The sequence below is a fragment of the Trachypithecus francoisi genome, unplaced genomic scaffold (assembly GCF_009764315.1).
Source record: "Trachypithecus francoisi isolate TF-2019V2 unplaced genomic scaffold, Tfra_2.0 Lachesis_group3, whole genome shotgun sequence".
Lineage (NCBI taxonomy): Eukaryota > Metazoa > Chordata > Mammalia > Primates > Cercopithecidae > Trachypithecus > Trachypithecus francoisi.
In genome coordinates this window covers 53,489,473-53,516,219 of record NW_022681468.1, presented here as the reverse complement: position 1 = coordinate 53,516,219, position 26,747 = coordinate 53,489,473, and the positions used below count along the sequence as shown (strand labels likewise).

General features: G+C 38.9%; 1 protein-coding gene across 9 annotated transcripts in view; it reads left to right on the top strand.

Moving 5' to 3' along the window:
- The window catches only part of GNG2 (G protein subunit gamma 2), a 136,287-nt gene that overhangs the window by 22,264 nt on the left and 87,276 nt on the right, over window positions 1–26,747 (top strand). For 7 of the 9 annotated variants that reach the window (XR_004431618.1, XR_004431619.1, XM_033188045.1 and 4 more), the window contains exon 2: window positions 8,720–8,760. The exons of 1 other annotated variant lie outside the window; for it this stretch is intronic. The gene's annotated coding sequence lies outside the window, so the exon portion shown is untranslated. Of the gene's footprint in view, window positions 1–8,719; window positions 8,761–16,428; window positions 16,465–26,747 lie in introns of all 9 variants that reach the window. One more of the 9 variants, XM_033188047.1, reaches the window with a different exon arrangement.

Sequence of the window (26,747 nt, the reverse complement as noted above, 5' to 3'; positions counted from 1 at the left end):
CCCTTCCTCCTACTGTGACACCTTCAGCAGGTTGATTTCCCCTCACTGTGTGGACATGGCTTCTACAATTTTGGAATTAAAGGCATATTTCATACGTAGAGGCATATCAAGGGGCGGCTGATTTGTTATGTGGCTCTTTTTGGTTTGTTGAGACAGGGTCTCGCTCTGTTGCCTGGGCTGGGGTGCAGTGGCATGATCATGACTCATTGTAGCCTTAGCCTGCAGTGGGAGGGCTGATCCTTTCACCTCAGCCTCCTGAGTAGCTGGGACCACAGGTGCGTGCCACCATGCCCAGCTAATTTTTGTATTTTAGTAGAGATGGGGTTTCAGCATGTTACCCCGACTGGTCTTGAACTCCTGAGCACAACAGATCCACCCACTTCGGCCTCCCAAAGTGCTGGGATTACAGGCCCGAGCTACCTTGCCCTGCCATGGCTCTTTTTAAAGTCACAGAAAATCTGTGTCCAGTGGAATTTCCCCTCACGACTCACATGCTCTATGTATGAGTAAGTAGGCAGACAGAACCACTGTGATTGGCTAATTTAAGAGTTTCCTCCTGAGGCCATGGAGCAGCCCAGCCTCTGAAAAACAAAGTCATCAAACCCCAGCAAAAGGGTCTGGTTCTATTAGCAAGGAAGAGGGGGTTAGTGGGTAGACAGTCAATAGAGTTGGCCACTATTATTATTCCCATTTTATAAGTGAAGATATCAAGGCTAAAAAGGTTAAATAACTGAGCAATATCACACAACATTGAATTGAACAGAGTTTCCATGCATTTCCCTTTGAGAAAAACACGAACAAAAGCCTTGTTTTTGGCTCTATAACAAACCTATACATGTACCCCTGAACCTAAAAGAAAAAATATATATTTTTTAAAAACTTGTTTTTGTTTTTAGCAATGATCTAGGTAGGCCAGAGGAAGAATCCTGGCGAAAAACACAGACTGGAGGAAGCTAGGCAAAGTAAAGAATAACCTCCTAAACAAAATATTCTGGAAGGAAATTCATCAGGTCCTATAAAGCAATAAGAATGCCATTTAATTTAGACAACCAGCCCTGCATATCTGCATTATAAAATATATATATTATATAATTAAATTGAATTTTCCTGACTGGTCATTTAAATCAATTTGGTCTACGTAAAAATCTACCCTGGGCCAAGTAATGAGCTAGAGACGCCAAGTGTTCTGTGTATAGTATCTGTCAAACTTAAATGAAAACCATGTTTTCTCTAGAGAGGTAGGTATTTTGTTGATTACAGTACCTGTAAAGAAGAATGGATCATCTCTGGAATTTCTGATTATGAGTTATTTAGAAAACAGTTTCCACTTTCCAGCTCCGGAGGCAGCATATACAGTTCCATTATTGTTACATTCTCTTTATGGTTGCTACCTCCTACTTTGGCATTATGTTTCAGAGGCTATGTATGTGAAGCAGCAATAGTGAAAAGGGAAATTTCAGTGGAGCTGCTGTCATTACAGTGTTTTGACTACTTGTCTCTAAGGTGTATTTCTGTGCATGTTCATCATAACAGACTAAGCATTAATGGTAGGAGTACTTTTTAAAATAAATGATGGAGTGCTTCCTACTCTTAGATTTGCATTTTTAGACAGGAAAGTAAGTTAATTCTAGACTTTGCCAACAGAGCTCTGTTTAAGGAGAGTATTTATCTGATCTATGTTAGAACCATATAAGAAAAATTGTGAAAAAATTTAAACCGAAAAAAACCCTCACTTTCATTTCCTTTCATTTTAGAGGCTTTATTTAGGAAAACTAAATTGATCCTTTGCCGTTTTTTTAAACCTCATGAGTGATGGTTGTGTTTAGGGAACATTGCTGTATATGGGCATTAAGGCATTTCACTGACATTTTTATTTTTTCTTTGGAAAAAAGTTGATATTAAATAGTTTTATGACTTTTAAAATTAAAATAAGAAAAATTTAAGTAGAGGTGAAAAGTCCTAGGCAAAAAAAAAAAAAAATATATATATATATATATATATATATGGTCCAACTAGTCTTATTCATCTTAAATTAATTATAAAATACTGAAGTGTAGAAAAGTAACATTCAAAGATAACACGTGGGAGAGCGTAGTAGTTAAAGGACATTGGTTTAGAGTCAGAATTACTGGGGCAAGTTGCTTAAGCTTCCTATGCCTCAGCTTCTTCATCTATAAAATGGGAAATAAGGTGATATCTACTTCACAAAACTGTCAGGAGAAAATTACATAATAAATGTGAAATGTTTACTTAGCAAGGTGCCTGAATTGTAGCGTAATTATTCAAAATGAATCTATTATTAGTATAAGTTATTGTTACCACAAGTCTGCAGTAGACTGTCTTTTATTCTATCCAAGGGATTTGTACCAAATTCTGCAGAAATGATTGCTATGACCCAACATTAATCACAGGTGCTCAGACCTTGGAATAAGGCATCCCCGAAGGAAGCCTATTATCGTCGAATGTCGTTTTGACTTCATGAAGTGTTAGTCTGGGTTTGTGCTATTTGTTCGGGAATCCATGTGCTTGGCCATCAATATCTCCAGTTTTCCTTTCCAACGCGGGATAGGCTTCCACTTCCGGGTCTGCTTTGGTTAGGTGTGGCCACATGCCTTGCCTTGGCCGGTGAAGTGAACAGAAGTGAGATGTGTCACTTCCTGGAAGAAGCCATCAGAACCAGCATGTGAGTGCTGTGGTTGAAGGATAGAAGTGGTCTCTGCACTCTTAAGCCTGGGTCGAACAGTCAAGACAACACAAGGATCATCTCTGCCAAACCGCAGTGGACATGGAGAGAAAGTGAGAAATAAGCTTTGCTCAAATAAGCCAGAGAATGTTTGAGTTGTTGCCACAATATAACCTAGCCTATATGGATTGAAACAATCTGGTTTGCCCTTCAAACTCTAGAGAAAAAATATATTATTGGTTACAGTACAGTAGATATTTGAATATAGTAATTTTAAATGACTATTTTGTGTGTGTGTCTCTGTGTGTGTGTGTGTGTAATGTATGTTAGCATCAAGGGATTTAAGTGAAATAGATTTATATAAATTCCATTTAAATTTCTTTTAAAATAGGGTTTATTTCCACTTCACACAGAAGAAATCAACGTATCAAAATTACTAGCATATATATGTTTTATTTGTTTTGAGGGAGTCCACTGTGATGCTGATGTTAGGACTCTGAACTCCAGGCCTGGTATAATCATTAGGTGATGTTCCCTCTCACTGATAACCTTAACCAGAAAGGTGCCTTGTGAAGCAAAGGAGCTCCCTAAGAGAAGAGAACGCACTGAGCCATGCCCATGGCCTTTGCCTCCTGTGAGAAAATAGTCTTCCCTAAGCCCTATTGTGATGTTCCAGTTATGAACAATGGTGCTTAGTACATAGAAGGTCTAAAATGATATTTATTGAATAGATGAGTGCAAGTAGTCCACAGTTCTCCAAATGTCTGGACTCTTTCATGTTTGCATTTTTAAAATAGATGCTGTTGTTTTGTAGATTTGTTTAGAAACATCTTGATATTAAGACTGATAACTATTCTTTTGTAACACTTTACATGTGGTCATGTACCCATAGATTTAGACTGTTTTATTTTATATTTTTCACTAAGTTTATTTCACCAGATTATTTCATTTGGGTCTCTAAAACCACATTATGAAATACTGTAGATTTAGACTGTTTTATATTTTTCACTAAGTTTATTTCACCTGATTATTTCATTTGGATCTCTAAAACCACATTATGAAATACCTTAATTATTTAAATTAGGAACAGATTAATTATCTCCAGTGTACAAACTCAAATTAATTTCATTATAAACCTGAGGTTTAAATTGATTAATCTTGGAGTGTTTAAGGAACAAAATGGATTTTTTTCATCCTTAAGGAGAAAGGCATATTTGATTTGATGAATCTCTCTTCATCACACCAGTTATGATAATAGGCACAAGATATGTGCAAGAAAACTTCAGATGGATTTTATAAACCAGCCAGAAACCTGTGTGTCTGGGGCTTCTGGGGGAACAATCTGTGAGTCATTTTAAAAAACAAACACACTCATAATCACGGTGCATGTTGTTACCATGGTAATTAGGCCTGTTGAGTTGGCTTGCTTATGTTCCTGCAAAGGCAAGAGGGGGAGAGAAACAGAATTCAGAGCTTTGACTATTAGCTTCAATTTGCCTACTGCAGGAGAGAGTGAAGGGGTTTCTCAAGAATGTACTGGCACGGTCATTCTGAGAGGGAAGTGAAGAAACCCTGGCATCCTGCCTTTGTTATTGAATATAGGTTAGTCATATTAGTGTTGGATATTGTGGTTCACAAGGGAGAAAAGGATCATTTGGCATTCTCTTGGGAAAAAGAGGAAAAATAGTTTCTTTCTCTGATATATGACTTCATGTAAGTCTCTAAGGTCAACCTTGTGGAGTGTCTTGTGTGCCTCTGCACAAGGTTTTAATGATCCTCTAAAAGGCACCAAATGCTGCTGATGAACATTATTGCAGGTTTAAATGATCTCAGCATATTATTCTAATATGGTTAGAGGCTGGTTTTAATGAGGCCATTGTTTCAGATCTGATTCCCAAGTAGGCAAGATATCTTTTCTGTATTTTATGGACTAGGTATGACTCCTTTATCTTGGGCAGTCATCTTATAATGCAGACCTGTGGGACACAAAGGAGACCCAGGAGGTTATGTGAGCTCTGCCAAATCTATTACTACTCCAAGGGAAAATAAAATCAAAGCATACACTTGGTTGATGGGCAGTCAACCAAATTCTTGGGCCAGTGGAATTACTGTAGGAGAAATCCAGTATGATTCCATGTGAAGAACCAACAGCACCCTTAAATTAAAGGTATGAGTGTACACACAAATCTGTTTTGAAGACTGTTTCTAAATTCACTTTAAGAAGTCTGGGGCCAGGTACTGTGGCTCACGCCTGAAATCCCAGCACTTTGGGAGGCTGAGGTGGGGTGGATCACGAGGTCAGGAGATCAAGACCATCCTGGCTAACACGGTGAAACCCTGTCTCTACTAAAAATACAAAAAATTAGCCGGACGTGGTGGCGGGCGCCTAAAGTTCCAGCTACTTGGGAGGCTGAGGCAGGAGAATGGCGTGAACCTGGGAGGAGGAGGTTGCAGTGAGCCGAGATCACACCACTGCACTCCAGCCTGGGTGACAGAGCGAAACTTCATCTCAAAAAAAAAAGAAAAAAAAGTCTGGGTGTATTGGCTCATGCCTGTAATCTCAGCACTTTGGGAGGCTGAGGCAGGAGGATTGCTTGACCCCTGAGTTTGAGACCAGCTTGGGCAATGTAGAAACAGCCGTCTCTATAGAAAATTTAAAAAAAATCAGCTGGACATTGTGGTGTACACCTGTGGTCCCAGCTACTACTTGAGAGGCTGATGCAGGAGGATTGCTTGAGCCCACAAAGTTGAGGCTGCAGTGAGCCACGTTCACACCACTGCATTCCAGCCTGGGAGAGCAAGACCCTGTCTCAAAAAAAAAAAAAAAATAAGTCTGGGTATCCTCTGTAATGAATAATTATAATGCATTGACTAAAGTTTTACTGCTTAGAGTATGCCTCAATCAGATTTTAAAGCAGAACTTTTTAAACTCTAGATTTCGTTTTTCCTCTCCTATGTGGAAAGAAGGCACATGTTACCCAAATTTTATTCTATGTTTAATTTTCTTAACATTAGGATCAGCAAAGTAATTCATACTGATTTTTGAAAAATGTGGAAATTATTGAAAATTTGAAAGAAAAAATGAAAATTGCCCCATCTATTAATTAAATTGTTAGTTGAACTACATGTAACAGAGGCCTGAGTTCACAGTGGCTAACATAAGTTAGAAGTTACTTCTTTTTATTTTTATTTTTTATTTTATTTTATTTTATTTTGTTTATTTATTTTTTTTGAGACAGAGTCTTGCTCTGTCGCCCAGGCTGGAGTGCAGTGGCCAGATCTCAGCTCACTGCAAGCTCCGCCTCCCGGGTTCACGCCATTCTCCTGCCTCAGCCTCCCAAGTGGCTGGGATTACAGGCGCCCACCACCTCGCCCGGCTAGTTTTTTTGTATTTTTTTTAGTAGAGACGGGGTTTCACCGTGTTCGCCAGGATGGTCTCTATCTCCTGACCTCGTGATCCGCCCGTCTCGGCCTCCCAAAGTGCTGGGATTACAGGCTTGAGCCACCACGCCTGGCCAGAAGTTACTTCTTTTTAATGTGACAATCCAGATGTGGATGGCCCAGGACTGGCAAGGTAGCTGTGCTCCACAAGATCATGCAGGAACCCAGGCTCCTTCTATCCTGTTATTCTATCATTCCTATGAGGTTTCTCTCACTTTCATCGTCTAATGTGGCTTACCATAAAGGCTCTGCTATAACGGGCAGTATGGAAGAAGTTAGAAGGGGAGGCTCTGACCCAGCAGTTACACATACCACTTTTGATGCTGTACCATTGAATTTTGTCACATGGCCACATACCTAGCAGCAAGGGAGGTTGGGGAAGGTAACTATTATTGATATGTAGGTGCTTAGCTTAGAATTCTATTAAAACCATGGAAGAAGACAAGAGCAGATGTTGGGGTATATCTAGCAATTTCTGCCACTTTGGTTATTCTATTGAACAGAGGAAACATATTGTTTATATTTTGATGTATTTTCTTCTAGTCTTTATGTATTAGAAAGATACTGTGTATAATTATACTAGAAAATATGTTCTATAATACAACATATTATGTATGTATATAATATATGTTAGTACATATATATTAGAAAAATATATTGACAGAAAATATATATAAAAAAATTAATATGTGTAAATATGTATATTAGAAAATTGTTGAGTTCACACTATATGTAATATTTTATATTTTTACTTTAAAATTTAAATGACAAAAATACATTTTATATTCTTTTTACTTTATAATAAAGTAAACTTATTTTAAGTTACTTTTTAAAGTAACAGTATTTATTAATTTTAAAATAAAGTTAAGTAAAAAGAGAATATAAAATGCATTTTTTCATCATTTAAAGCTTTTTTTCTTTTTTGAAACAGCATCTCACTCTGTCACCCAGACTAGAGTACAGTAGCATGATTATGGCTCACTACAGCCTCACTCTCTTGGGCTCAAGCTATCCTCCCACCTCAGCCTTCCAAGTAGCTGGGACCACAGGTGTGCGTCAACATGCCTGGCTAACTTTTGACTTTTTTTGTAGAGAACATGTCTCGCTATGTTGCCCAGGCTGGTCTCGAACTCCCGGACACAAGTGTTCCTCCCTCCTTGGCTTCCCAAAGTGCTGGGATTATAGACGTGAACCACTGCACCTGGCCCATTTAAATTTCTTGTATTCGTTGTTTTAAAATTTTATCATGTAGAGTTTCTGTTTTACTTAATAGGTTGAATTATTGATATTTAGGCTATTTCTAACACCTTGATAATTCTTCTTTGTCCACATTTTGGGTTTGTTTTGGTTAAAGTCATGGAGTGGCATCACTAAAACAATGACTGAGAGCATATTTGGGTCTCTTGATAAACAGGACCAGACGGCTTTCGAGAGAAGTTGTGCCAGCTTCCACTATCACCAATAACAAATGAGTGCCGGTCCAGAACCCCCTTGAACAGGCTTGTTTTGCATGTCCCACCTAGTCTTTGTTACTCTAGGGTTCATTCTCTGACAATACGTTGTTTTTAGCCCTTGGCTTTTTTTTTTTTTTTTTTCCTTTTTGCTGTCGTTAATCATGAGATAATGGTTTTCTGATAACTTTAGCCCATTTAAAAACGTATGGCCCCTATGGTAGTCTGGGAATATAATTGGTTGGGTTGACATTGTAGCACACATGCCAGTCTCAAGTAATGTGAGGCCTCTGGAGATACTGATGTTCGTTTGGTCCTAGAACCCCTTGTGAATCTGAGTTCCACCCTCATTCATAATATTCTAGATGTGAGATATCTCTTTGTTCTCAGACACAGCAAAATAGGAATGGGAAAGTGTTCCTTGAGGCTTTAGCAATTCCCTTTGAGCTGAGCGCTCTAAAGCTTTTCAGGAATAAAGAAGCTCATCTACGCAGGAATTTCTCCCGTAGGAACCACAGTCGGCACTGAGCAAAAGTAGACCACCTCTGCTCGATAGCCACAGAGGTCATTCGTGGCTAAGGGCATAGGTGTCTTCTACTTCTAAACAGCCTTTTGAAGCTTTGGGTGCCAAAGATACTCTTATAACCACCAACATGTCCTCTCCACCCTCCTAAAGGGCCAGATACACACAAACTGTATACACTCAAACTCTGTCCCTAATACCTGGAGCAAGACTGTGTTGGTCTCTGCTGCTTTGGTCCTGCTCGGAGCAAATTAGATTAGGTCAGAGGGAAAGACTGTTCTTATTCATTCCATTGGTATACAGCCTCTCCCACCAGGAACTCTGCTTCGTCTAGTTTCCTAAGTGAGCTTTGTGTTTTCGTGTTTTCTTGCACGCTAGGGGATTTCACAAAGAAAGGGACTCCAATTTCACAAATCTATTTCTTAAAAGGAAAAGAGTTAATAAAAGGTTCATTTCTAGGCTCTGAAATGTAAACCCATGAGACCTCCTGCCCTTATAACTATACTGCCATTACCACCCACCCCCGTGTCAGAAACTTCATTCATTCTGCTCATCCAGCTCTTGTGTATCACCTTATTTTTCCTTTTAAAAAATTCATTTTTCTCTCTGCTTTCTCAACAGCCAGATCTGCCAGTGAGCCTCAGGCTTTAGGAGCTGAAGAGGTAAGAATTCTGAAATATTTTCTTCTAGAATCTTGAATTTAACCAGAACTTAAAGAGGAAAAAAAATATTAAGTGGTCTATAGATGAAAACGTGATATTTTATTGAAAGAAACAGTCATAGAGTCCTTATCAATAGTGACATGACTTCAGGATTTAAAGAAAAAATGGCTGTCTTTAATGATATTTAAAATTGATTTTCATCCAGACTTTTTTCATTTTCTTCTAAAAACCTGAGTTGGAGAGCCTTTGAGGCTGCTGCCTTAACAGAATGTATCCCTATGGCACAAACATCATTAATAGGTGGCAGACATTGAGGGCATACCCTGTGCAAGAACCCTGTTCTTAACAGATGGTTGTAAACATTGTAAGGGCTTTTCCAGCAGCAGCAGCAACAACAATAACAAAAGGTCAATCTAATGCTATAGGTGTTTCGTCTTGAAGAAGCTTATTTAGCTTTTGGAACTAGCTATAGCATTTGAATCTTGTTGTGGACTTGAAAGGTAACCATAATCCTAGACAGGTGATAATGTGTTGGCCTACTCCAAGATACACAGTTTCCTGTAGTCAATGACTTAGATCCCCCCCCCCACATTTTAAGATGTAACTTCATTATGAAAAATGCCAAGCATATACCAAAGTAGAGAGAATAATATAATGAATTCCTACATCTCCATCACCCAATTTCAACAGTTGTCAACTCGTGGCTGGAATTGTTTCATTTATACCTCTACCTACTTCTCTTCTTTCCCCATTGGATTATGGGCACTTGTTGAATTGTTGGGCTTTTAATTGTTTATTTACATAACCGTTTAGGGAATACAGCAAATGCTAATAAAAAATAAAACCTACTCATAACCTGACTTGCTTTACTGGAGCTAATCATCCATCCATTTATGCATTCAGCAGGTATTTATTTCATGTTGACTAGGTATCAGACCTTCCTTAGGATAAGAGGATCAATTTTCCTCAACTCATGTTTATAAGGTTTGCAAATTTGGACTTTGGATATCTCCAAATGAGGTGATCTGTCAGAGATGTACTGACAATGAAACAATGGCCTTCATCATACAACTCTGTCAAATGTAAACATTCAGAATATGCCATAATTTTTGAAACCTGTTTTTGACATTTCTTCACTTTTGAATATATTGGAAACATGCAAGCATAAAACAAAACAAAGCTCCCAATCCTCTGATGGACCTTCCTGTTTTACCACAAACACTCATCCAGCCATCTGCCTCCCTTTCAAGAATACAAGCTCTACGAGAGCCAGAATAGCAAATAACTTCCTAACCATTTGCCTCCAGCATCTAGCAAGGTGTCTGGCACTTGTTATATATTTAATAAAACTGTTGAATGAATGGACAAAAGAATTCATGCCAGATACTGGGAATATGAACGTGAAAAATACACAGGCCTTGGCCCAGAGTTGTTCAGTCTCACAGAGGAGAAAAGTGTGTAAAGAAGGAGGTGCTTGTGTCCAGCTGAGTAAGGTGGGAGCACGGTGTGGTGGATGCTGCTGGAGGAGAGAACCAAGATGGGGAGGGGAAGAAGCTTGAAGGGAAAGGGGTCTTTGAGCTATCCATGAGGTGCCTTCAGTCAGAGAAGTAGGGAAGGGCATTCCAAGAATAAGAAATCACTTGTAAGTGTACACAGAGGCCCCAGAGGGCATGACTTATTCCAGGAAGCTTTAGAAATTTAGGGTGGCCAGGCCGTGGCCAGAAAGTAGCCAACTGAGGAGATGAGGCTAGAGAAGAAGGCTGGTGAAGCCTGGGAGGGACCCTAAGGGGCAGGCTCCAGAGTTTGAATTTTCTCTGCTGAGTGGGGAGACAGAAAAGGGCACACAATCAGAATTTTTTTTTACAGGATAATTCCTTAGGCAGCAGAGAAGTGGGGGGAGACTAATGGAAGGGAGACGAGTGGAGGTCTTGGGTCTGGAAATGTTGGGCTGGATTTGGGAGAACTGAGGAAATTGTTGATTAAAGGTGAGAAGTAAAGGAGAGGAAGATGTCTAGAATAACTCCCAGATTTCTTTTTCTGGAACAATGAATGGGTGGTGATAACTGTACTACAAAACAGGAAGGGAAGAACTGATTCAAATCTGTGGAGCAGCCACATTCACGTGAGTATGTGCAGGAGGCTGCTCCCTATGGACAGAGCAGTGGTTCTCAGTCCTGGCTGCATGTCGGAGCCTCCAGGGGAGCATCTAGAAACCCTAATTCCAGGCCCTACCCAGACCAGCTGAATCAGAATCTCCATGGTTGGGGCCTGAACATCTATAGGTGTTCCTTAAAGCTCCCCAGGTGACCTTAACGTGCAGCCAGGGTTGAGAATCTCTGGTCTAGAGCTGATTGGAAGAAAACCCTTTGTGCATGTGTGCTTTTAAGACCGTGTATTGCTTTTGCTACCCTATAGTCAAGTTCTTTTGGATTTAAGTACCTAATGTCTTTTAGGTGAGGGCTGAGACATCCCATATTCTATCAAATGCTACTAATAATGACTCTTTTATAAGTATCTGATGTTCTTTGAGTTGATTTCTGTCATGGTAATAAGTATGCTTAAATTTTTCAAATCAATCCAAGCAGAGTTTGTCAATGGAGTTTGCTGGCACGTCCAATGGGACAATTCTTCATTATCCTCTTTGGTATCCCTGTCCTTGGTTCACAAAAGGCTGTGGCATCTTCCAGTCATTGTGACATCCAGAGCACTCTAGGGAGACATCGTGAACATGGTGAACTACCGTGTCTTTGCACACAACTTTAAAGAGGTTATTTGGCATTTTCCACTCACCTAAAAGCATTTTTCCTTCATTCAAAATCAGTGGTTTCAGTTATGCTCAGTAGTTCCTGATGTAAGTAGTCTCTGTGCTAACAAAGGCAAGAAGCTAAACAAAGTAGACAAGTAAAAGGAAGTATCATTCTGTACTGTCAGGGGGGATTTTCAGAATATTTGGTCTAGTGCTAAATTTAGTTTTCAAAGTATATACATGGAAGCAAATTAAACATGAGGGAATGGTCAAATATTGAGGTTAGAAGCAAAATACTACCCAGGCATTATTGAACAGCAACTGTGATAAAAGATGTATTAGTTTTCTATGACAGCTGCAACAAATTATTACAAACCTAGTGGCTTAGAACAACACAAATGTATGATCTTACCATTCTGTAGGTTAGATTCTATAGGGATTTCACCAGGCTAAAAGCAAAGTATCAGTAGGACTGTGTTTCTTTCTGAAGGCTCTCTGGGTTGGATTTATTTCCTTGCCTTTTACAGCTTGTAGAGCTTCCTCCATCTTCAAAGCCAATAGCATTGCCTCTCTCTGTGTCTTTCTACCATAGTCACGTCTTCTTAATTTTTAGCCAGGAAAGGTTCTCTGATTTTTTAAAGATGCTTGTGATAAGATTGAACATACCTGGATAAGCCAGGCTAATCTCCTCATCACCAGGGCCTCCATTTAATCACATCTTTGAAGTCCCTTTATCTGTAAGGATATGTATTTACAGGTTCCTGGGATTAGGACTGAACATATTTGGGACCTATTATTCTGCCTACTACAAAGTCAAAGAGACTAATTCTTCAGAACGGTGGAAATGCTTCAGATAGCAGACCATCTAATGTCTAAGTGTATAGGATTAAAACGTTAACATTTCCAACATTGATGAAGCCAGTTCTCATCTTGGTTCTACAGTTCTCACTTTGCAGGTCCAGGTACTGAAGCCTTTTGGTTTTCTTGAAGTATCTGGCATTGGATCAAGGGGACAGGTTGAAGTCCAATGGCTCCTTTCTTGGCCAGACTTTTGGGTACTATAGGTGTGACCCCTAGAGAGTATGCTGCTTTCATCATTTCTCCAACTCTGGAGGGTTTGCCTACAGTGTACAGGTTACAAGGTCTTGAATAGAACCAAAGAAATGTGAGGTTTTTATTTTGTGCTGTTATGTCTGCCTGTCATTTTATGTATTATTTATTAGGCTTTAAAATGTGGAAATTGGAGGAAAAAATAACATAATAATACAGAACCTCACTGGAGTGGTATTTATTATAGCCAATTTCTAGGTATGGTATAATTTCCTCCATACATTAAGTCATCCCCACAAAGTAAGAAACCGTTTCTTGCCTGGTGTATGAAGTAGATCACTGGGTTTTTTTTTTTTTTTAAATCGTCTTTTGAGTAGAATATGGCTGGAAATTTATGGTGAAGATTTAAAAATTTTCAGCTTTTTTTTTTTTTTGTAGCAAGTCCTCTTAAAATCCACTTTTAGACACTTCAGCAATACAAACCTGAAGTCCAAACCTAGAGCTAGCAGCAGGGCAACAAATTGCCCTTATTTGCCAAGACAGGGCTTTCCTGGGACACAGGACTATCGGTGCTAAAACTGGGAGAATCCGGGGCAAATCAGGACAGTTGGTCATTCCAGATGCCTAACAAAATGACTCTAATAGAAAGTAGCTGTCACATTGATGCATTGTTAAAATATAAATTTTGAGTGAACCAAATAATGACCATATCCCATAATATTTGGGTTGAAAACAGGGGTTAATCTAACTCTTTTGGAAAATCTATATCTATATATGCATGTTTGTTCAGACCAGCTTAAAAAGACCAAAAAAGCCCCTAAGATTCAGAACTGAGAAGCAGCAGCCACGTTTGTAGTCACAAGCCCTAGCTGCCCTTTCAGTTCTCCTGTGTTACCAGCAGGCTTCTGCACGTTGCCTCTGATGATGGAAGCTTTAAAAGCTTTTGTTACTGAGGTGACCACAGGACTTCGCTGAATCTTTTTCAGCATGTCAGCCTGCATGGAAGTTATAAAACCCAAGTTTGCCAATGCAGCGCAGAGCTCTCTTAGCTTTAATCCTGCCTTTCATAGAGCAAAATTGAACTTTTCCCTGCTAAGAGATAGCATAGACTGTTCAGAAAGAGGTAAGTATTAGGAAGACTATCTTGAATGCCCAGGGGGAGGGGATTGGACTGGATCATGTCTTGGAGTCTTATTTGGTTCTAAGAGCATGGCGCTTCCTGACTTCCCAGCAGTGGAGCATGAGCCACTTACCCCCATGTAAAGTTGCTGCATCTGGGTAAAGACGCTTGCTGGGCCTTTCCACACTGCTTCTGCAGTACTCTGCCCACATCATCCATAGCAAAGCCACACTGAGAAACCATGAAAACTGAAGGTCCTGGGGCCTCATCCCTTACATTTCTGTGGCTTTTCTTTGGAGAATTTTGTTCTCTAAATCATTAGGACTAAGCAAAGAGAGCTGTAATTGTACTTGAAAGAACAATAAATTAGCTTCCCTAGAATAGGCATTTGACTTTTAGGAGCTGGAAGACTTCTTTTTTTAAAAATGTATTTAATTGTTTCCTGTCTTCCAAAATTTCCTACTTGGTAGATCCAAAGCATATTTCAATTCTTTTTTTTTTTTTTTTCCTTTCCAAAAAAGATTCAGCACTATCAGTCATTAAAGTAGAATCTGGCTTTCTGGCAAGGATGGGGCCTGGACAGAATTGTGAATTATTTTGATTTTTTTCCTCAATCTCTTTTTGGGTTTCTTCCTTTCAGGACTTTCAATCCTGGTTTCATTTTGCTAGGATTAGCCTCATTTCAACTTCAAATCTTTACTGATTTTTGTGAATCAACAAGTTTCAGAAGAAATGAAAATACATCAAGTTCTTATGCTGTAATTTAAACTTAGGTTCTTTAATTGTTTTTCAAGGAGAAATTAGAGAGTAAATGTAAATAAGGATCAAAATAACTATTTATCTGGGTACAGGGCTTCCTTCCAGGGTGATGGAATGTCTCAGAACTAGATAGTGGTGATAGCTGCACAACACCGTGAATGTACTAACTGCCATTGAGTTGTACACTTTACAATGGCTAATGGTAATTTTATATGTGAATTTTACCTCAATTCAAAACAAAATGCCGACTGAACGTCAAGAGGAAAAAAGAAAAAGACTGTTTCCTCCTACCTTCAAATTCTGGAAGAAGTGTGAATCCGTTTTAATACACTCATATTAAATTTCTATACCAAAGTTGTTCTATTCTGTTCCATTGCTGGGAGCAGATATTTGGATGTAATCGTGGCTGCAAGGTAGAACTAATTAGGAAACCCTTGAGAGGTAAAAGAGGAACATCTCTGAGAGTTAAGATACTAGTTGTTTATTCTTTAGCTGTGTAGTTTTTGTTACTATGTTGTAGACTGGCCTATACTTTGCAGAGCTGGTCACAGTAAAAAATTGCTTTTAAGTTTAAAAATTTAAAATACTGGACTTTCTTCCATCTATCGTGGGATAAAATTTGCACCAGCTAGGCTGGAAAGTGTTTTAATAGCCTATAGTAGCAGACTGCAATTCGTAGTGATAAAAGGGAGAGTCCATTTGAGAGGTCGAGGCGGGCGGATCACGAGGTCAGGAGATCAAGACTATCCTGGCTAACACGGTGAAACCCCGTCTCTACTAAAACTGCAAAAAAATTAGCCAGACATGGTGGCGCGTGCCTGTAGTCCCAGCTACTCGGGAGGCTGAGGCAGGAGAATGACATGAACCCGGGAGGCAGAGCTTGCAGTGAGCCGAGATCGCGCCACTGCACTCCAGCCTGGGCGACAGAGCGAGACTGTCTCAAAAAAAGAAAAAAGGAGAGTTCAGATGTAATAAGTTTAATGAAATGAGAGCAAGGTAACAAATTTCATATATATAAATACTTTTGATTAAAAATCTCCTTAAGACATTCCCAAGCACCATTACTTGATGGGGATTTGTTTCAAGGCGTGACTGCAGAGGGGTGCGCAAGCAATCCTTAGCTTCATCATGAAACTTTAGGACTTTACATTTCTTTTAGATTTAGAGACAACCATTTTAACCTTTCTACAGAGATGTAACTAGGCAACCAGTATAGCACTTAACCAGTGCATAGCATTCAAACTTCCTAGCCATTTACATCATTTTTAAAAAATACTATTTAAATCTCTCTGTTAGCTTTGGCATATGCTGCCATGTAACCTTTAATTTCTTAGAAATATCATGCAAACCCGCAGCTGTAAAATGGTATGGTTCCTAGAAGCCCAGCATTGTCCAATGTTAATAAGGAAGTCAGCTTATAAGAAGAGCAGTAACAGCGTTGAAAGGTAGCCACGTGTACTGTGTTTATAATTGAGAATTTAAAAAGGAGGTTTCATGTTTGGTGTGTGAATTTATGAGTTTAAAATCATATCCGTGGCAGATGGTAATGAGCATTTCTTACAATATGATTCATGGAAAAATATACATTCATAGAGATAAAATTAGATTTTATTTTAGCTGATTAGGTGGTAACTAGGGATATCTAGATCAATAAGCACGAACTTATTGAAAGCTTTTTCTGTACCAGGCACTATATCATTTATCTACTATAACTGCTATATACTGTATACTATAACGGGCATATACTATATACTGTATACTATAGCCGGTATATGATCCTTTTTTATGGCAATTATGATTTTATTTTTAGTTAGTTTTTTTTTTTTATTATGAAAGGAATTCATGCAGGAAAAAAAGAATATATGTGAAAGATTTTAAAAATTCAAGTAGTAGAGACAGGCATAAATGAAAAATAAAAGTGTTTCTTTCCACCAACTTTTAGCCTCAGTCCCTAGAGGCAACCACTGTTGAGAGTTTCTTGTGTCTCTCACAGAGATTTTTCATCTCCTGGTTAATCTGTATCAAAAAGGTGAGTATAAGTGCCATTGAACCATCTGTTCATAAGCTTTTCTTCTGAGCTAAATTTTACATTTTGAGACACTATTATGCTTCTTTTTAAAATGTGCCTTTTACAACTGAAAGAAAAAAAAATGTCAGAACTAAAGTGATGCTAACAGAGAGGGCTGGTGGTAGTGAGAACTACAGCTGAAGGATGTTAATGTGTAGTTTGAGCCTCTGTTAACATTTACATATGGAACTTAAGTAATAAACCTTAATGTAGTTCTTTTATGATTTTCAAAGTCATCTGGGGTATATTATCTCCCTTTATCCTTTAGATGACCCTGCAATGCAGGAACTGTTTATTTTACAAAGGAGGAAGCTGTGGTTCCCAGAGGTTAAGTAATGTGCTTAGGGTCACACAGCTGAAAAGTGACAGAATCAAGACAGAATCGAGTCTTTTCCAACTAGTCTTGACGCAGACCACGTGGTAACTGTGAGGAAGAGAGAAGTGCAGTTACACCTCTGTGGCTTCTGCAGGAAAAGGCTGTGAAGTGAAGGAGATGGGTGCAGACTGAAAATCTGGGCAGTTGTTTTGATTCAGCCCCTGGACAAGTTATTTAAGGCAGTAGAAACAAATTAAGGTGGCTGCTTCTCTCCTCCTAGTCTCCTCAGTGGCTATTCTGTTCCGATTTTGTTAGGCTGTTTAGGTAACACTGACCACAGGGGAGGAAACTTGACCCATGCTGAGGAAGCCACAGTATTTCATCCCCAGACCACAGTGGTTAGTTCCGAGGGTGGGCCTGCCATCAGCAGGGGCCAGGAGGTTCTTCCTCTAGAATTTTCCAACTCAAGTTGAGAGGAGAGGTCCCATCCTTTCTGGTCCCAAGGCAGTAAGAATCACATAAAGCTGTGTTTCAGTCTGTGGAAAGAATCAGGTCCAGTGCACAGAGGGGAAGCAGAGAGTCAGAGAGAAAGGAAAGGAGAGAGCTCAGTCATAATTGCAGTCCATGAATCCAGTCCACATGAGCCAATACATTCCCATGTTTTGCCCAAGCTAATTCAAGTTGTGATTAAAAGAGTTTTGACTTATACCTCCAGACCTTAGTTTCCTCATCTGTAATATGGAGGTTGTAATATTCACCCTGACTCTACCTGAAATACGTAAATATCAATTGAGCTAATGAATAGGAATACACCGTATAAATTGTAAAATATGACACACATATAAGATGGTATTATTCAATGATATGTCACACTGAGTTAGGAAAAGTTGAAAGAGCGAAATTACCACTTATTTGGAAAATAAGTGAGTGCTTTCTAAGAACCATCTGATGTTATGCAGAGTTAAATGAAAGCTGCCAGGGTCCTCCAGATCTTCTTTTGAGACCTTCTTTCAAGTACTCTTTTAAGTTCTGATAAATACCCATAATGAATACAAAGATAGAGCTTTTACCTTTCTGGCCTAGATTTATTCAATGGGTTTCTCTTTTCTATCCCCCACCCTGTTCTATAACATACACACACACACACACACACACACACACACACCCCAAACAAAAAATAAACAAAATGTCATTATTAATATTTCAACATTTTAGCCTTTTTACTTAAAAGACCTTTACAGATTCATGTTAAATATTAATAACATTTTGGCTTCATTAAAGAAAAATCAAGGAAAATAAATCTTAAAGCAGTTATTTTAGATATACTTCATGGGAATGATATAGTTGAGGTGATTCTGGAGATAGGAAGTTATTTGTTTTGGGGTCAGATAGGATCAAGATCCATCTTTTCCTTAATGGACTTATGTCTTTGCTATAAGCTCTAAGTAATCAAAATCTACTTGAGATTATAACTTATTCATGACACAAAAAGCCTCACTTCACTTTTATAGCATTTTTCACTATATATGATAATACCTCTCAATGAGGAAAAACAGATGGTACCTCTCTGAAATCTTAGATTTGCCATTTAGGCAGTTTTTATTGTAGCAAGTGTCTCTTTCTTTATATTTGATAATTACAACCAAAAAATGGCTTAAAGCTTCAATCGAAGTGGAATACCATATGCAAAAAAGTTGGTGTCACCGTGGAAATATAATTTATAAGCATGAAGAAGCATGACATATCAACCCGAAAATGTTTTGCTTTCCTCACATTTTAAAATCTGTGAAATGTAGCTACCACCTTCACTGTTCTCATAAGTCTATGTGACTATGCCTTCACCTTACACAATTGCCAATGAGCATTGGTGTGAGGCTGAATTGATGCTGTCTGACCACTCTACACCTCATCTAGCCATTGTTTATCTTTGCCTGGGCTTGTTATTAACCCCGTGAATGTCAGTGTTTTCATATAAACTGAGAACTTTGAATAAGTTCATATTCTGAATAGGGCATACTCAGCCCTCAGGAAACGTCAGCTGTATTGGAAACAGCTGGCATCCTCAAACTGGTTAATTTCAAGAGCACTTAGTAAAAAGAGTATTTCCAAGGATGAGGGCAGAGTATAGGAAAACTGCAAGGGAGAATGCAGTTTCCCAGGGCTCCTGTGTTATCCTTTGGCCTGAGGTATGAGGACAGTGAGGAAAGGACCTCCTTAGTGGAGCTGTGGCCTCCAGGAAAGGAATATAGCCAGATTATAATGATCCTGCAGGCAGAGAACCCAGGAAACAAGTAGCCTGAACTGATTCTTCCACTTATTCTGATTGCCTGCTCATGCTCCTCATTGGCCAAACCCAACTGGGAGGCAAAGAGAAGGAAGTCTGCTACTGGCTTCATGCAGTTTAGTTTCCTGGGTCATAAACCAGGTGGATGGAGAATGGATTTGGAGGGGCAAATGGAAGATACACAGCACAGTTAACCTTCATCGTGGAAGTCTTGCATGAAGGAAATGGCAGCATTTCCAAAAAGTGTAGATAACTTAGAAAAAAAAATGGTTTTAACCAGCTTTCACGTTTTTATTAATTTTACTTAGTCAAGGTCATAGCCCATGTTCAAATGGACCCAGCTACAATGGTAGCATTTGGACAGAGTTCAGTTGTTTGTGTGGTGAAAGATGATCTGGAGGAGCTACACAGAAAGAGAAAACCACTCTATGTTTTCTCTATTCACAGACAGATGGCAACCTCAACTTACAGTTTAAGTTTGCTACAAAAAGTAGCTGGACACCTCAGAGCACCTTTAGATAGCCACCTTCTTGGGCCTCCCAACATCAAAGGAAATGACTGTTATTCCCAAAGAAATGCCATGCCTGGCTAGTGGATTGAGTGGCCAGTTTTTGGTGTTGTCCAGCTTGCTTTGAATCTCAGATGAATTATTTTCATTTCTTTGAGCCAGGGACCAGGATTACTTGCCTTGATCTAATCTAGATTAACCACTCTGATCCACTGAAAATGAATAAATCCACTGAATCAGATAAATTCATTGGGGAAGTATTTGTGGCAGCACAAAATGATGGACAAAACAAATGTGGAATGCTATCCTAAAGCACAAACCTCCTCTGTGGATGGGAAAATTCCCTGACTTGGGAAGTGCTGGGAAGGGTTGGGTCAGTGAGAGACAGTGTGGTGTAGAGAAAAGAGCTGGGGCAGTGGAGTTAAAACTAACTGAAGTTAGCGTAGCACTGACTGTGACCACCTTGGCAAGTTACTGAACTTTCTCAACCTTAAGTTTCCTAGTATGAAAAATGAGAATAACTTGACTTGCTGTAAAATTAATTGAAATTATATATGCAAAATTAAGGCAGTGTTTTCCACACAGTAGTCATGCAAATACCTCTTTAGGATGTATACACTTGTTGAAAACAACCATTTGGAAGTATAATTGAGATTTTTAAAAAATGCTCATATTTGATATATGTAATTTGATGAATATGCCTATGCTCCTTTAAAAAATTATTTCTTAACAGCTTTATTTATGTGTAGTTGATATACAATAAGTAACACACATTCAAAGGGTATGATTTGATGAATTTTGATTGCATACACCCATGAGACCATCATCACAAACAAGATGATGAACATATTCATTCAAAAGTTTCCTCATGCTCCATGATCACCTCTCCCTTCTATCTCCCTCTCAGTATAATTACACTGAGATACATCCATGCTGTATGCATCAACTATTTATTCTTTTTATTCTTGGGTAGTATTCTATTGTACTGGTAAACCACAATGTTTATCTGCTTACCTATTAGTGGTGATTACTCAATTATGGTTTTGTTTGTTTTTGTTGTTTTGAGACAAGGACTCGCTTTGTCACCCAGGCTGGAGTGCAGTGGCATGATCGTAGCCTCGACCTCCTGGGCTCCAGCGAACCTGCCACCTCAGCCTCTCCAGTAGCTAGGACCACAGGTGCACACCACCACGCTTGGCTAATTTTTAAATGTTTTTGAAGAGATGGGGTCTCATTATGTTACCTGGGCTGGTCTTGAATTCCTGGGCTCAAGTAATCTTCCTACCTCAGCCTCAATTTTTTAAAATTCCATTTTCTTTCTTCTCTCCTCATTAAGAGTGTAAGAGAAAGTTTTAGAATTCCATGTTACCACAGCTGACATCTCATTAACATCCTCCAGGAGTAGGGCAGTTTACAACAATTGGGTATAAATGCAGATATAATAGTAATTGTGTTTGTTAATCCCTGGTTTAGGTTGGGTACACAGCTGGAATCTGGTTCTTTCTGCTTCCTAGGCTTGCTTTTGTTTCTTATCATAAATAAGCAACCTGGAGGAAACACCACAAATGTGGTGTATCCATACAATGGATTATCCAGCCATAAAAAGGAACAAGGTACTGATACATGCTACAGTGTGGATGAACCCTGAAAACACTGTGCTAGGTGAAAGAAACCAGACACAACAGGCTACATATTATATGATCCCAGGCACTGAAATATCCAGAATAGACAAATCCATAGAGACAGGAGGTAGATTAGTGGTTTCAGGCTAGGGGAGAGGGGAGAGGGAAGAGGGGAAGGGGAAGTGACTGCTAATGGGTATGGGTTTGCTCTTTTTTGTTTTGTTTTGTCTCTTTGTTTGTTTGTTTGTTTGAGATGGAGTCTCGCTCTGTTGCCTAGGCTGGAGTGCATTGGAGCGATCTCTGCTCACTGCAACTTCCGCCTCCCGAGTTCAAGCAATTCTCCTGCCTCAGCCTCCCGAGTAGCTGGGACTACAGGTGTGTGCCACCACACCGGGCTAATTTTTGTATTTTTGGTAGAGACGGGGTTTCACCATGTTGGCCAGGCTGATCTCGAACTCCTGACCTCAGGTGATCTGCCTGCCTCGGCCTCACAAAGTGAGCTACCACGCCCAGTCGTTGGGTTTGCTTTTTGGGGGTGATGAAAATATTCTGATATTTGATCGTGGTGTTGGGTACAGAATTCACAGTCTAATCTGTGACTATACTAAAAACACTGAATTGTATACCTTCGAAGTGAACTTTATGGTATTTCATTGTATCTCAATAAAGCCGCTTATTTTATAAAAGCAGTCTGAAAAACTTTGGGAAAAATAAACATTCAAGGGAAGCCATTAATTTAATTCACTCCCTCCTCCTTTTTTTTTGTTTGCCAAAGAGAAAACTTAAAGCTTTTTAACTCATTGGTTGTACTGCACCTATATTTCCAGGTGTTGAGCACAATGTAGAACTTTCTTGCATTAGAAAATAAAAATGTGACATCTGCAGATAAATTGTGTTTGCAGATACAAGGTAGTTCAGTGCCGTACTGTTTTGGTTTATTGGAGATAATAAAGGCCCTGTACCTACTTTGGCTTTTTTGTCTTTTCCTTTACTTTTTAAAAATAACATGCATTCAGATTGTCTAATCACTCTTTCCTCTAGCCTTACTTAGTTAACGAGATACAGGATATCCTGTCAGTAAAGCATCTTAGCTAAATCAGATTATTTATCAAACTCCTAACCACAGTAGATACAACTGAGTGAGTAAAATAGAAGTCCAAGTACTCAAAATAATCCTTGGAAAGGAAAAGAAGCCGGGAGATCAAAATGAGTAGTGATTTAGTCATGGGTACAACTTTGGTTTCAGGCAGCTGTGGAGGATGGGAATAAGGACAGACTTCCTCCCTTTCTAATTGTCTTCCTTCACCTGGTGAAACACTGCCTTATTTAGAATGCTTTTAGCCGCTCAACTGCTATGAATCAGGACCAACATTGTAATATCTGGAAATAGAGCTCCACCTGGTCTATTCCCAACAAATCATTGTTTCCTGAGTACATGAGATTTGTGGTTGAGAAAAGGCATTTTTTTCACCTGCCCTCAAAAATCTTACTAGCCAAGGTTGGAGTTTTGGTGTCATTTAGTTTAGATCTTAAAGTGAAAGAAAGGTATTATTAACCCAGGGTAAAAGTAAAACCAATGTAACTCTACTCAGAAATGTTACCTTTGCTTTTTGCTATAACTTGGTAAATTATTTTCCCAAGGTGACTTGGAAACATTTATGTCACAGTGTGTGTTTAGCTTGGGTTTTCTGTTATATTCTTTCCAGCTCTGGCATACAACAAAAAATTCCATAACTTTCCATTTTACTCTGGCACTGGAAGAATATGGCTCCCAGCAATGTTCCTTTGAGTATTACTCTAGAAATATATTCATTCCGTTATGTATTAAGAATCTACAACACAAAGTACACCTGGAAGATGGTTAAGTGGCTTCTTCAATAAGAAGCCCATCTTCAATAAGATAAAATTCAATAAAGTAAGTTTTTCTTCAATATTTATAGGTTCTTAGTTGGAATTACCCCCTGTAACAAAAGACAGATTAAAAAGCAAAAAACGAACAAGTGTATTAACATGTTTATTTCATATACACATAGTACACATGGGAGACACACAAAGATTGAGTAGTTCCTAAAGAGATGGCTTTGAATTCCAGTTTATAGAGCATCTTCAGCAAAGAACAGTACATTCTTTAGAGAAGTGACAAGACGATGGAAAAGAACTTTGAGTCTCTAACTGGGCCAACTGTGGGGAAGGCAAATAAATGGCAGATAAAAGCAAGTTAGTAATCCTTGTTCATGTAGATTCCTCTCATACCATCTCCAGGCCAATAAGCGTCTAAAGTTGTCCCCAGTAATTAGCCTTTGTTCTCCCCGGTACAGAAGGAGGGGAGTGCAGGGCGGGATACCGTTTGTCTTTAATAATCTGTGTCCTACTTTTTTTTTTTTTTTTTTTTTTTGAGACGGAGTCTTGCTCTGTCGCCGGGGGCTGGAGTGCAGTGGCCGGATCTCAGCTCACTGCAAGCTCCGCCTCCCGGGTTCACGCCATTCTCCTGCCTCAGCCTCCCGAGTAGCTGGGACTACAGACGCCCGCCACCTCGCCCGGCTAGTTTTTTGTATTTTTTAGTAGAGACGGGGTTTCACAGTGTTCGCCAGGATGGTCTCGATCTCCTGACCTCGTGATCCGCCCGTCTCGGCCTCCCAAAGTGCTGGGATTACAGGCTTGAGCCACCGCGCCCGGCCTCTGTGTCCTACTTTAAGGCAAATAGAAGGAGGTAAAGAACTTTCTTGCGTCTACTTCTTGGTAACCTCCAGATGAACATTCCTTCCCATTTGGGGGTTGCATATTCTGGTCTTTCGTAGCTTCATAGGCATGAAGCTATGAAAGTTAGACATAGATCTAAGGGCATTCTTTCTGTGTCTATATGTGTATGTATGTGTGTATATGTAAAATACATCAAAAGAATGCATACGTGTATATACATATATATATTAAAGACTGTTAGTAAAACAAACCCACATATATTCCCCATCTTTTAAGTACCACCTTTAAAAACTCCTGTATGCTTCTCTCCAATTCCATCCTCCTTTTTCCTCCTTCCCAGAAAGCTATAATCTGGACATTTTATTTATCACTTCCCTGCATATATAGTTTAGTTTGCCTGTTTTAGAACTTTAAATAAATGACATCATGCTTCTTCTTTGGCTTGGATTTTTAACCAACATTATGTTTTAAGATTCATCTAGGTGGATGTGCATAGCTGTAGTTTACCCATTTTTTACTGCTATCTAGCATTAATTAGTGTACCATTCTTCCACTGTGTGAAATATCACACACTTTATTCATTCTACACACATTGGGCATTTGGGTTGTGTCCAGCTTTTTGCTCTGATGTGTGACGCTGCTGTGTGCATTCTATTCATGTATCCTGGTTCACATCCAGGAGTTTTTCTAGGACATATACTTTGGAGTTCAGTTGCTAAGGCATAGAACATTGCAAATGTTCACTTTATTAGGTTGACCATTAGTGGTTATACCAATTTATTCTTCATTAGCAGTATGAGAGTTCTTCTTGCTCCACTTGTCAACAGTTAAGTGTTGGACAGAACAGTCATTCAGTTCTCTGAATTTTAATTTTTGCTAGTTGCAAATATATTCTGGAATCCTATTTTTTTAAATAACAGAGTTGTTATTTAAACAACTCATTTTTAACTATCTTGGTGAAAGAGACAAGGACATAAATTATTTGTTATTATGTTTGATAAAGTGAGCCATTACCGTAGACAAATGTAGATATGTTTTCAAGCAATGTTGAACCTGAGAGTCTTTTTTCTTTCTTTGCCTTTTTTTTGAGACGGAGTCTCACTCTGTCCCCCAGGCTAGAGTGCTGTGGCGTGATCTTGGCACACTATAACCTTCGCCTCCTGGGTTCAAGCGATTCTTCTGCCTCTGCTGGGACTGCAGGCATGTGCCACCATGACTGGCTAATTTTTGTAATTTTTATAGAGACGGTTTCACCATGTTGGCCAGGCTGGTCTCAAACTCCTCACCTCAAGTGATCTTCCAACCTCAGCCTACTCCCAAAGTGTTGGGATTACAGGCGTGAGCCACTGTGGCTGGCCTTCTTTATTTTCTTTATCAGATATTTTAAATTTACAAATGTAACATGCTCTTGTTTTTACAAGTAAAAAGCTATAGGAAGAAGCTCATTTCTCCTTTTTCCCTTACTTCCCTCCTCCCCCATGTAACCAATGTTAATGCTTTGGGGTATATCATTCCACATTTTTCTTCATGCTCATAAATATGTAATAAATATATGTTGGGTTGCAATTTATGAGATTGTTGTTTTATTAGGCCAAAGTAGTTGAAATCAGCAGTTGCATATAGTTCAATCACATGCATGCATATTAGGTAGTTGTATGGAAATTTTTCAAATGTAAGAGTTAATGTGCAACTATCTTTTATGTGACAAATGTCACATAATTCACCTAGCTTGTAGTTGTGGATCTAACAGATTCATGTTAATGATTACATCATCTTCACTCCCCTGTTGCCTGTGGAGTGATGTTAGTTTTGTCTTCTTGGTTGTGGTTGTGTTTCTTCTAACTAACCTGTCATACATCCGTGCTTCACTGTGGTGGAATCCCAAACAGGGGGATTGTTGAGTCAAAGCACTTAGATCTCTTAAATTTTAAACTATATTGCTAGATTTCTTTCTTAAAAGGTTGTAGCAATTTGGATGCCCATTAGTAAGTATGAGCCTGCCTGTTTTCTATCTCCTAGTCATCACTGGAAATTACCACTCTAATGGGTGAAGAATGGTATTCTATTTTAATTTGCATTCCCTTGAATTCTGGTGAAGTTGAGCATAGTTTCATATGTTTTCATTGATCTTTTGTATTTTCTGTTCTGCAAATATCGTTTTGAATCCTTTGCCCATGTTTTTGTAAGATTATTTGACTCTTCCCTCAATTTATACAGAACCCTTAGTTTATTAGTGATAGTAATACTTTATCACTTTACACGCTGAAGTTATTTCTTTCCCAGCCCATCATTTGTCTGTTTTGTGTATAGTATCCTTTGCCATACTTTTTCTTTTTCTTTCTTTTTTTTAAAGTATTCACATATGTCTACGTTTTCCTTTATGGTTTTTTGGCTTCTTGTCTTGCTTAGGCATATTTCCTCTATCTAAGGTAATATAAATATCCTCCTTATTCTTCTTCTAATATTTTAAAAAATATTGCTCCATGTTATATATTAAATCCATCTAGAATATATTTTGTATATGACATGAGCTATAAATATGTTCCTCCAAACAGCCAACTCCATGACGCCATTTACTTTAAAAACCCTTTATTGCGGCACTATTCACAATAGCAAAGACTTGGAATCAACCCAAATGTCCATCTGTGACAGACTGGATTAAGAAAATGTGGCACATATACACCATGGAATACTATGCAGCCATCAAAAAGGATGAGTTTGCGTCCTTTGTAGGGACATGGATGCAGCTGGAAACCATCATTCTTAGCAAACTATCACAAGAAGAGAAAACCAAACACCGCATGTTCTCACTCA